This window comes from Dipteris shenzhenensis, chromosome 19 (assembly GCF_047967505.1).
Source record: "Dipteris shenzhenensis isolate YYH24624 ecotype China chromosome 19, Dip_SZ_1.0, whole genome shotgun sequence".
Lineage (NCBI taxonomy): Eukaryota > Viridiplantae > Streptophyta > Polypodiopsida > Gleicheniales > Dipteridaceae > Dipteris > Dipteris shenzhenensis.
In genome coordinates this window covers 22094057-22107311 of record NC_141614.1, presented here as the reverse complement: position 1 = coordinate 22107311, position 13255 = coordinate 22094057, and the positions used below count along the sequence as shown (strand labels likewise).

General features: G+C 43.7%; 1 pseudogene; it reads right to left on the bottom strand.

Annotated features, from left to right (window-relative positions):
• Positions 1–982: 982 nt before the first annotated feature.
• Positions 983–2240, bottom strand: LOC147890235 (nuclear transcription factor Y subunit B-1 pseudogene; annotated as a pseudogene).
• Positions 2241–13255: the final 11015 nt, after the last annotated feature.

Sequence of the window (13255 nt, the reverse complement as noted above, 5' to 3'; positions counted from 1 at the left end):
GCAAGCGAAGCATATTCAGACCTTGCAAAAATACGAACTAGAAAAAAAAGGAATTGATACAAGGAGACTCGTCAAACCTGATTGCCCACTCTATGAGTGTAATCAAGAGAGAGAGAAAGCTGCTTGACAAAACCCAGAGCCATATATATTTAAGGGGTTCTTGAAGCACCAGAAGCCCAGGAGTTAAGAGAGCTAAGAAAAATCAAACATATGTTTCACTACACAGCAAAAGTGAGAGAGCCCAAAAGGGGGATACCAGTAATTAAGTTTCCACACTGTTGTTGCTGCACATCAATTATAATAACTCAAAGCACGCCTTTGTTTGTTGATGTGCTTATAAATTTTGGTATGAAGACTTCTAAGAAGAAATGAGATTAGCAATGTGAACGAAGCCAGATGAAGCAAGTCAGGTCTCCTTCAGGGACACGATGGTAGCTACTAAATGCGAGATTCAAAAAAGCAAGTCAAGGAGCTATGCCATAGCTGCTTGCTGTTATGAATGCAGGCACAGTTGCCAAAGGGAAGAAAGAGGAGCAGCCAGGAGATAAAGCTAGCAGAATCAGCCTTCTAAATCTGAGGTTTTTATCATTGAAATTGACAATTTTGAAATCACAAATATTGCGATACCGCAGTGCCAAAAAATATTGCACGCTCCCCCCATGCACAAGAAACCCTTCCTAGTATTCCTCCCACAAATTGAGTAAACAGAATGAGAATCAATTCCTGACATCAGTACATGAACCTATCAACCGTGATGGTTTCTAATTTCCACTGCATCTATTAGAAAGTTATGCATAGCATCACTTGACATTTCACACGGAGCACATTCACCTCTCCCCTTTGAAAATCAGTTCTAAACGAGAAACGATTTCCCTTTCTGACCATGAGAAACCAATGCTATTTTAGACCAATATCAACTTCGTTACAAATAGGAGCGCATAATCTCTTTAACCAAAGGAAACCATCACTTATGTAGGTCAAGAATGAGGAAAAGATTCAGACTCTATTATATATCAAACCCGACTGGCAAATTTTGAATAGCTGTGACCTGACAAATGTCTTCACCAATCTCTTTGATGCCAAAAGATCTAGCAACAGTGGAAGGCAACTAGACCAACGGTGTACCCTCGCAAGTACACATAAAGTCGAGAAGTATGTAAGAAGAAGACGAAACCCATCCACAGAGCAGCTGCTTTCGCAAGACCTAGCTATCTGGCGTTCTGTATGATTGAGCTTTCTAATTTCCAGTGCCAAAATTCCAAAATAAAGCAGTAGCTACCCCTCCCATCACACCCAATGCAAAGGAGAATACAAGTGTACACCCTTGAATAGACCTCTCGGTTTGAAAAAACTCCAACGGGATCAACGTGGGCATTGTACTCCAGAAGAACAATGCTCTACGTTCATAATTGCACTGATTCCTCCGTACTTTGCCGTCGTTGCTACCGCTACCAGGTTTTGGGCAGCTGAAATTGGCCATATGTTAGGGTTCCTGGCTGTTGCTCAGAAGATGCCATCTGCTTTGAGCCGGTTCCGCTAAACGCTCCATTTATTCCCACAGTAGCAGCTGACACTCCTGAAATCCCAACATCCTCTCCCTGCTTCGCCATAGAGATTCTCTCCCCCTCCAACTCCCTATACTTTTGTAAATACAATTTGAGGGGCTCTATATAATCCTCAAAACCCAGCGTGGTCATCGCCCAAAGCAAGTCGTCTCCGTTCACCGTCTTTCTTTTCTCTCGCTGGCATTTGTCGGCGGCCTCTCCAGTGATGAAGCTGATGAACTCCGACACGCACTCCTGGACGGTCTCCTTGGCCTCTTTCGACATCTTAGCATTCGCAGGGAGGGCTCTTTTCATGACTCGGCTAACGTTTGCGATGGGAAGAAGCTTGTCTTGCTCCTTGAGACTCGAAGATGATTCCAGCCCATAACCATGATGCCCTCCGAAATCTTCCTCGCATTGATTGCCACTCTCGGGGCTGCCGTTGTGATCTGCCATGTGATTGATTCTGAGGGGACTAACTTAGCGCGCTTTCAAAGCGGGTGGAGTTGGGAAATTGTATCAAATTGAGCGTGGGCTGTGAGCTAATGGATCAAAGGCCAAAAGACATGAATTTTCGCCATTGTCTGGACACTGCAGCATGAGAAGGCGATCGGAAGGGTGGAGTCAACAGAAGGGAAGCTGAAAATTCACGCCTATCCTTCCTTAATGGGAGTCGGCTTTTTCCATTCTCAAGCATCTTCTTCTTCTTCTTCATTTACATTTAATCAAATTGCCCACTTATATTATTACCTAGGTTGAATCTTCAAGCATCTTTTCTTTCTTCCTTTTTTCTTCTCACCACTTGGGAGTCATCACGCTCCTCATTTATTTACCTTGTGATTTGGTGGAGCACTCCCAAGAGATTGAATGCACCAACCATGTAGTACCTCGAAGAATTGGCCATGGACCGGGCGGTTGCCACACATCAGTGTCAGAGCTCTTCCCTCTTATTGCGCCAACTCGGAGGACAACATCCCTTCCCATCACCTTGTGGAGGATGGCAGGTGGGTGGTGTGAACCCAACCTTATAATAAACAAGAGGAGGTCACACTGCCAAAAAACAAAATTTTGCTAGCTACAAGGGGCACGATATGCATACATACACTACCAAGGCTAGATCCTAGTGCTAACAAACATGAACCACTCGACACAGATTTCAAAGATTTCAAACCATACCCACCGCCAAGCTTCAATCAAGCACAGCACATACCCAAAATAGCCGTAACGCAGCTGCACCCAGATACGCGCAACAAGTCGCTAGTGTCGATAGGACCCCATCGAATCACCCTTGAGGACCATCCTCCATTTAGAATCCAGTGAGAAGCACACCATCAACCCCACCTTCTTTGTTGAATCTTCACACCATAACCCTTTAGTTATCAAGCATGACCACCACAAGTGCCTCAATCTTCCATGCATTGGGCAATCTAGATTCATGCCCATCCATGTAGCAAGTTTACAGCCATCATGCTAATCGGACCAAACGTCTCGTAGATGCACTTTAAACCACTTAGGCATGCGTCTTAAATTCCACTAAGCCTTAACTAACACCACCAAAGATTGCTTCTCCATAAGCCTTCTGTAAACCACCCTTACTGAGAACTTATGTATGTAAGTTTTCCCTATACACCACTAGTTCACCTACCAATTCAGGGAAGTTTTGCAGTTCGACGGCCACCCATCTCAAATTCAATCCAAAATCACTCCCACCAAAGTTGTTTCCCCATCAGTGAGTCAAAACCATCTCTGAGATCGAAGTTGCAGGCTTCCAATGGGCCCGCCTCATCTCACACAACTATAGCCAGGTTCAAATCCCTTTCTCTATAAACTCCTAGCTCGAGGAATATCAATCCATGCCAGGGGTTTCCCATTCAATGTAATGGACTAGCTCCACCATAAATTTTGGAACTAGGTTGTGTAGGCCACCTTTAGGCTGGAGTAAAAGACTAGGCACCTAGCAAGAAAGCACAAACACAAGGAAAAAAGAAAGACAATAACATACCACTAAAAAATAGAAGGTTATGGCCTTTTAAATGGCTTTTGACTCGTTTTTTGTCATGGAGCAAGTACATGAGACATATTACATGGTCCATTTGGAGCCAATTCTCCCTGCAAAAGTTAGGGGTAGTGTTTTATTGACTTTGTGATGTCCAAATATTTGTGCCTTTTTTTCTTTTTCAAAAAAATATTTGTGCCTTTTGAGAATTGAAGGCCAACAAATACATGAATACGTCTATGCTCGAGCTCATATTTCATCATTGGTTGCAACCTATATAATATTGTGACATGGACTATAATTACCATATGAATTGTCATCCTTGGATATTGTGTCGAACTCAACTATCTTTGCTGACACCAAATGTTCCCTCGCATCAAAAGAGACGAATGTTGTTAGATATCAATGCTCCACTCTCGTGTAACTACGCGGGAACTAGCTAACTCTACTTGTAAGCCCCCCATATGAGGAGAAGGCATTTGAGTAGCTCGGTTATCCGATAGGTCCTGGTTTGGACACCAGATGGGGGCCATGTGTGGCCTGATGGCTGGACAGCTTCAGATAGAGTTGGCACACTGCCAACTAGGCTACATGCACGTGCAGGAAGGCATCCCTTGACTGACCGCATTGAGGGTAGATGGAGCATTTCACGAGACAGCCCACTCTCGGGTTGCAGGGCCCGTTTGGAGTCTCAGATGATCCCAGATGCCTCTGGGCCGAATGGAGGCCATAGGTCAGTTGCTCTGTTTTACGCACCGGTTCTATCGTATGGTTGCTGGCCTATTTCGGGACCGACCCCCAGTCGACCATTTTGGACGGACTGGGTCGGTCACCCAATTGAGCCTAACCGACTACGACTGGTGGCTATATAAGAGCAAGCCCGTGAAGCCCATTTCATCACTAGCTACAACAACCCTGATTCCTTAGCATCCAGCCTCCGTCTTCTACTATTTCCAACATGCCATCGAAGCTTCTTTCATAGGAGCGCATGGTTGGGAGGCAGCGCCATCTATTGTATCAGTTCTACAGTAATCAAATTTTTGATTCTCCATACTATCTTGTTTTCTCTCTTGCATACGAGATCCTCTTATATGTTGAGCACATACGTTGTATCATTTTCTTGCATGGTATCAGAGCCTAGACTCTAGCAAGAAGATTTGGTAGTGTGTTTCTATTTGCGAGCAGATTGTGAGAGATGGCCTAGCCCGCAAGACTATGAATCCCACTGTTCGGCGAAAGCAAAAAGTTGGATAGCTCTAAGTATCCACTCTAGAAGTTCAAGTTGAAGACCATCCTAGGCGCATATGAGCTTTGGGACACTACTACTGGGGTGGACATGAGGCCGATTGTGAGACCGGATCCAGCCAATGCAAGACAATAGATAGTACCAATTGCAGATGAGATTCTCGCGTGGACAATAAGAAATGCAGATGCATTGTGTTCTATTGTCTGCAGTGTTAGTGATTCTGTCATGGCGTTCATTCAACATGTCACCACAACGGAGGAGGCATGGACGGTCTTGAAAAATCAGCACGAGACCACGAATCAGACGTGGATTCAGAATCTAGAGACTCAACTCGCGAATGAGAAGTTGTCTGAGTCTGAAGCGATAGAGAAGTTCATCACCAGGGTGAAGAATCTATACGATCAGATGACTGCAATTGGCATCACCATCACCAGCGAGAATCTAGCACGAAGGTGCATACGGATTCTCCCACCAAAGTATGACGGTCTTGTTACGGCACTGAATACGCAAAATAGAAATCCGCCCCTCAACTTTGAGGACTTCAGTGCGATGCTTTTGGAGAAAAGATGCGTCAAAAGACGAGGACTGGAGAAGATTGGGCTTTCTAAACCGGATCAAAGAAAGGTAAGGGTAAGGACTCTAGTAACCCATATTCTTTTGATGATAAAAAGAGAAAGAAGAAGATCAAGTGCTTCTATTGCAACAAGGCAAGGCACAAGCAGAATGAGTGTCGAAAGAAGATTGCAAATGAGAAGAACGGAGTAAAGAAAGAGTCCAGCAACAATGCGCAGGCAGTACCAGTAGAGCTGTTCGTCGCAATTGAGGAGATTTGCACAGAGGCAGTTCATGTACCTGCGGATGAACCGTGGATCATTGATAGTGGTGCATCACGCCACATGACCAATCAGAAGGATTGGTATACCTCTCTATAGCCAGTAGGGAATGACATTCTGGTAGCAGTCGGCAATGATGCAAAATGTCCAGCAAAAGGAAAAGGTACGATTGCTCTCAAGTCAGATGGAGTTGTAAAATAGTTGTCCGATGTTCTTTATGTGCTAGATATCAAGAGGAACTTGTCTGCTGTTTCTACAATCACAAATCGGGACCTCAAAGTTCAATTCGATAATCCTGGATCTTCAAGGAAAGGTCGTTGGTAAAGGTACACGGTGCAACAACATTTATGAACTCTTAACTTTCAGTGCTCGAGTGGATGTGAAGAACACTAAGCTATGGCATGAGAGGTTTGGTCATCTAAACCTTAGTTCTTTGAAGGAGATGCATAAAAGTGGAATGATTGCAGACCTACCAGAAATTTCAGATCTGCCCGATGTATGTGAAGCTTGCATGATGGGCAAGCAGCATCGGCATCCCTTTCCTAAAGAGGCCAGCAGGGCAAAGGCACCTCTTGAGCTCGTTCACACGGACCTCTGTGGAAAGATGGAGACGGAAGCTTTGGGTGGTTCCTACTACTTCGTGATGCTGATCGACGACTACAGTAGAAGGATATGGATATACTTCCTGAAGACTAGGCTTTTAGTAGGTTCAAGAAATGGCATGTAATGGTCGAGAAAGAAACAAGGAGGAAGGTGAAGGAGTTGAGATCAGACAGAGGTGGAGAGTTCACATCAACTGAATTCGAAAGTTACTGCAAAAGTCACGGGATCAAGAGGCAGAAACCCCCGCCACATACATCGTAGCAAAATGGAGTAGTAGAACGCAAGATGCGCGTCATCTGCGAAATGGGCCAAAGTATGATGAAAGGGAAAGATTTGCCAAAGACTTTCTGGTGGAAGCATGTAACACTGCAGTTTACATCCTGAATCATAGCTACACGAAGGCTGTGAACGAGATGACTCCACTGCAAGCCTTTTCTGGTAAGAAACCTTCAGCTGCACATTTCAGAGTTTTTGGATGTGACTGTTTTGTGCATGTCCCTGATGCTACCAGGACCAAATGGGAACCGAAGATCTGGAAGTGTATTTTCTTGGGCTATAGTGAAGAGGCAAAGGGTTACCGTCTCTATAACCCTGTTACCAAGAAGGTAATTGTAAGTCGCGATGTGGTCTTCTCAGAACAGCCGCATCAATTGGAGGAGGATGCTTCCTTCCCAGACAACCAGGACCAAGATATCCATCCAGTACCACCACCAACATCAGATCAAACTCCCCCAACGGTGCTTGGGAGGATTCAAGACAAAGAAGATGAAGAAGAGCCTACAGAACCACAACGGCAACGGCCATTACCGAAGTGGGTAAAGCAGCTTTTGGACGGCAGAGAACCTCCAGCCATTGAGGAGGAACCATCCAAACACTGCCGGTCCAAGAGATTAGAAGAGCAAAGAAGGGCACAGGAACACTTGGTCAACTATCCTTTGATGACAGAAGTGATCCGTGCTGATGAACCCAAGTGTCTTAAAGAGGAACAGGGCGATGATAGGTGGATGGAGGCTATGCAGTCGAAGAATGGCTCCATAATGAACAACACTTGGGGAGCACTTGGGACCTTGTGGATCAACCACCAAAACGCAAGGTAATAGGAACCAAGTGGGTCTACAAGACCAAGTACAAGTCCGACGGCACGTTGGATAAGTACAAGGCTCGGCTCATGGCAAAAGGATTTGCACAGGTACATGGTTTTGATTATCAAGATACTTTTGCTCCCACAGCTCGACTAACCACAATTCGCAGTGTTTTGGCTTTAGCTGCCCAGGGAAGTTGGCCCGTGTTTCAGATGGATGTGAAATCCGCCTTTTTGAATGGAGATCTCAAGGAGGAGGTATATGTGGAACAACCACCAGGTTTTGAGATCCCCGGTTCAGAAGGTAAAGTCTGCAAACTGAAGAAGGCACTTTATGGGCTAAAACAGGCCCCACGAGCATGGTACCAGCGAATTGATGCCTACTTTCTGCAAAACAGGTTTAGGAGGAGCCCATCTGATGCAAATTTGTATATCTTCAGAGAAGGAGGCAGGTGTATGATCGTGGTCCTTTATGTGGACGACCTTGTCATAACAGGGAACCATGAAGAGAAGATCTTGCAGACGAAGCATTTGCTAGGAAGAGAGTGTGAAATGACAGACCTCGGATTGATGCATTTCTGTTTGGGGATTGAAGTTTGGTAGGAGCCGAAACAGATCTTCATTTCACAGCTGAAGTATGCTGGAGAGATACTGAAGGCATTTGGCATGGCTGAGTGCAAGACAGTTGGTACCCCTATGGAGGTTGACGCGAAGCTCTCAAACGAGGATTCATCACCACTGGTGGATGAAGCGAAGTACAAAAGGCTTGTGAGCAGCTTGATTTACCTGTGCATTACATGGCCGGACATCAGTTTTGCGATTGGTTTACTAAGTAGGTTTTCCAATAAGCCCCGGGAGAACCATTGGAGAGCAGGGATGCGGGTGCTGAAATACATCAAAGGCACAGTTGATTATGGCATCACCTATACCAAGGGTAACATCTTGACCGGATTCTGTGACTCGGATTGGGCAGGAGACGTCGACAGCAGGAGATCAGTGACAGGGTACTGTTTCTCACTTGGATCTGGAGTTGTATCATGGGTCAGCAAGAATCAACCCACAGTTGCTCTTTCTTCTACCGAGGCCGAGTACAAATCTGCATGCTTTGCTTCTTGCAAGGCAGTGTGGTTGAGGAGGATTTTGGGGGACATGGGTGCAATGCAGAACAAGCCTACGCAGTTATCATGTGACAATCAGAGTTGCATGGCAATTGCAAAGAACCCGGTGTTCCACGCTTGCACAAAACACATTGAGATTCAATATCACTTTGTGCATGAGCTCATCATGGATGGAGAGGTCGACTTGGTGTACTGTCTGACTACAAAGAATGTTGCGGACATCTTCATGAAGACTCTTGGAAGAGACTTACTGGAGAGGCATCTTCATTGACTTGGCATTGGGCTGAAAAAGTAAGTTCACTTGCGGTGAGGGGGAGTGTTAGATATCAATGCTCCACTCTCGTGTAACTACGCGAGAACTAGCTAACTCTACTTGTAAGCCCCCCATATGAGGAGAAGGCATTTGAGTAGCTCAATTATCTGGTAGGTCCTGGTTTGGACACCAGATGGGGGCCATGTGTGGCCTGATGGCTGGACGGCTTTAGATAGAGTTGGCACACCGCCAAGTAGGCTACATGCAAGTGCGGGAAGGAATCCCTTGACTGACTGCATTGAGGGTAGACGGAGCATTTCCCGAGGCAGCCCACTCTCGGGTTGCAGGGCCGTTTGGAGCCTCAGAAGATCTCGGATGGCTCTGGGCGGAATGGAGGCCGTAGGTCAATTGCTCTGTTTTGTGCACTGGTTCTATCGTATGGTCGGTGGCCTATTTGAAGACCGATCCCTAGTCGACCGTTTTGGGCGGACTGGGTCGGTCACCCAATTGAGCCTAACCGACTACGACTGGTGGCTACAACTGGTGGCTATATAAGAGCAAGCCCATGAAGCCCATTTCATCACTGGCTACAGCAACCCTGATTCCTTAGCATCCAGCCTCCGTCTTCTACTATTTCCAGCATGCCATCGAAGCTTCTTTCACAGGAGCGCACGGTTGGGAGGCAGTGCCATTGATTGTATCAGTTCTATAGTAATCAAATTTTTGATTCTCCATACTATCTTGTTTTCTCTCTTGCGTATGAGATCCTGTTATCTGTTGAGCATAGACGTTGTATTATTTTCTTATAGTTGTAAGAACTTAGATATATGCATCAAAAGAGAAGAATGTTGTAAGAACTTAGATTGAAGTAAATATATCTAGGGGAAGGAAAGCAATTACCACACGGTATGCAACAATATCATGTGGTATTGTCACTTTAGTTACCGTACGATGTGTCATTGCACTGCGAGGTAACCTGTTGCGCACGGTCAGTGCCGAGTAAAATATGATGATGAGAGAGAGAGAGAGAGAGAGAGAGAGAGAGAGAGAGAGAGAGAGAGAGAGAGAGAGAGAGAGAGAGAGAGAGAGAGAGAGAGAGAGAGAAGAGTTGTAGGTGAGAGCCACTAGCCTACACATGTAACATAACATGAAATTTGAAACAAATTTCTATAATCGCTAGCCTAGAGAGTCTTCCTCGTAGGGAAACCCTAGATTTTCAACTTCCCCTATAAGGAGCTCATTTATGTTGTTTTGTGGGTTTGAATAGGAAATCTTGTAAGGTGGGCAAGGTGAGCGCCTCTTCTTACTATCGATTCGTGGTGCACATCGAACATGAATAATATCATGTTCCAGGAATTAGACCATGTCTTGAATTAGATCTAGTGAGAGGGATCACGAGTCGATATTTTGCATGGGTAGTGGGCCGTTTTTGTTTCCTTAATCAGCTTGGTAGTTTTTCTCTTGCGGGATAATTCACGCTGTCTAAGAACAACTCCACCTCAAATATACTTGACCATACATCTTGCTTAACATGACCTAGAAGCTGAAGCAATGGTTTGACCTCAAGTGAGGGGGACTTCTAGAGAGCAGCCATGAAAAAGACACAATACAGAGTGAATGGAAGTCGTGCAGCCTATCACAGAAAAATGTGGCTGTTGCAATATCAAAGAGCGTAGTGGCATTTAAAATAACTCCATTCCATGTTGTCAGGCAAGTCACCAAAATTGAATTCTAAGTCAGCTTGGATGGTCGAGTCACGCTGTTGGACAATTGTCATCAAGTTCAATGAAAGGATGAATACACAGACATCTTTGGGGGTTGAAGCATGTAGCCAACATCAAAACACATGGCTCTAAGGAATCTAAAAGACACATCTACCACAAATTGCAACACAAATTGCAAGAGGGGACATCCTCTTTTAGCAACAAAAATAAGAGCAAAGCAACTCAAAAATAAAAAATAGTTCACCTTAATGGCTATGGTTGTGACACTTGGTTTAATAGGGGCTCACAAAAAGAAAACTTCCCTTTAGGCTACCTACTGGAAAGACTCATTCCACCATGCAAACCAATCCTCCCTTTCCACTATAGTAGGCGACTGCAAGACTTCCAAGCGTCCAATCATGTTGTCCAATCATGTTAGAGCCTATAATATTCAATGGATATCATGAGCATAACTTGCCATAGCTTGAAAAACCCCACCAAGTCAACATACTTCCACCCTTCCAATGCTTCAAAATCCATTTTTAAATCTCGACCCATGGCTCTTGACATTCAAAGAGGCATGGTAACTATTTACACATCAACAAAACATTCCTCTTACTGATACCAAGAACTCCTAACCCACCATATAACTTAGAAAATTTCATGGCTTCATAGGGGATGTAGTGCCATTTGCATTCCCCCCCCTCTACCCATAAAAACACTCCTAACAACCTCTATATCTCCTACATTTCAAGCCAAATTGAGGCCAAATAAGCGTTAGATCTATTGCCAAAACATGTGGAATAACTAGTATCCAAGCTGTCCAACTTCTATATTTTTGGGAAGCTTGTGAAGATATCCATGAATGCCTTCTTTTACTCATTTGAGTTCGACAAACTACTTGGGCTAGCTCCATTTGCAAAACTTTATTCCTTGCATAGGGGGACCCACGATAGAACCACTCGGACACCTCTTGAAGGGCGTTACTTTTGTTAATTCCACCTCCATGTCGTGTACTCTTGAAATAAGTACCTCGAACTCTATAATGAGACTTTTCCATCCCTTGGGCACTCTAAACATTCAACGAACCATATTGGTAAAGAAACCATGGACCATGAGGATAAAGAATGTGCTACATAAATAGGAAAAATACATAATGTAAACAAGAAAAAATTACTTGCAATTAAAATTTTAAAAAAGAAAAGACCAAACACACCACCCTTCAATGAATTCTTTCGCAATGACTTTGTATAGCTGCACATCATCATTGTCTATGGAAGGCTTCCTCAAGATCTTTACCATATTGTCCAATGCCTTCCAAACATGTATTCTCAAGGTTCTCACATGAGGATCAGCTTCCAAATTAGTAGTGCAATCACATAACTCTTTCCAATAATTCCAATGCATATGTGATCGATTTTTTTCATGATTGGACAAAAATCTTTGTGCCTTTGAGCCTCCCATGGACACTTTATTTGGAAGATTTCTTGATTTTCCTAAGAATTGTGTGTCTTTGATTAGCTTTGCATTCCCTCCATGTAGACCCATGCTCAAGAGCAAAGCTTCAACCCTTTCTATACATGATGCCATTCTCTCCTCCGGTTTCATGTTCCATACATATACAATGTGCAAGTAAAGCAATTTATCAATGAGACACATCTCCACATGCAACACACGAAATGCACTCTTTGTAATGGCATGCCTAATATTGGATCCCAATTTTTATCGATTTGATCTCTATTGGGTGCAACATCCTGATTGAGACAATGAGACACATCTCCACATGCAACACAAAAATGCACTCTTTGAAATGGCATGTCTAATATTGGATCCCAATTTTTATCGATTTGATCTCTAGTGGGTGCAACATCTTGATTGTAGCTCATTACTCCATTGCTCCCAATTCATCCATTTGTTAGAATCATCATTTGTGATGTCATTCATTACATCTTTAGCATTCCCAAAGTCTTTTTCCTCTTTTTATTTGCTCTTTCCCTCTACGTATTCCTATGTTACTGCCTCGAAGTTGTTGTGAGTGCATACAATAAAGACATAGATATGTCACATTTGCACTCAATTCCATTCCAAACATACACTTCAATGTTCTAAGATCTCCTGGCATGTGCCATTCAACTTTAAATGATCCAAACCCTTCAACTTGAAGAAACTCTCCTTTCGTCTGGGCATGACACTTGGAATTGGAGATCTATCAAAGACCCATTTCAAGAATGAGTGTGTCTCTTTAGGAAGTTCAAATGTGGCAAGCCACCAAATGTGCTTTTCCAATTGCACACTAAAATCTTCCCTAACTTCCTTATCTTTGGCAATTCCAAGGGATTTGTTCATCAAAGTAATACTAACCCTCTCCAAGTTTTTACAACCTCGCACTCATCCAATTTGATAAGGAAGACTAATAGTCCTTCACAATATGAAAAATTATAAGATAATTTACATGATTAAATATGAATTCAATAAAAATTGTAGTTCTCTAAACAATATAATTGTAACCTACCCCATGCTTTCACATTGTAAAACTCCACCATTGCAGCTTGGACCCTACATACATCCAAAAAGACATTGTTATGCCCCATGTACTCAAAGGTGCTTATGCCCCTTTGGTAGTTTGCTCTCCTTCCGTTCTTCTCTGTTGGCCATTTGTCTTGTTTGTGCCTTCCAACATCATGCTTTTTGAGATGTGTATAAATCCACCCAACAAATCCTTGATGGCAAAATTTGTTTTTTTCCTTGCATTTCTAACATATACCGGTCTCGGCAATAAAGGATTCTTTACACCTTGACCTCAAAGTGCATTTACAAAGACATTATATACAACTAAGTACCCTTGCTGAGACTAATTCCACAAGCATCACATGCATGG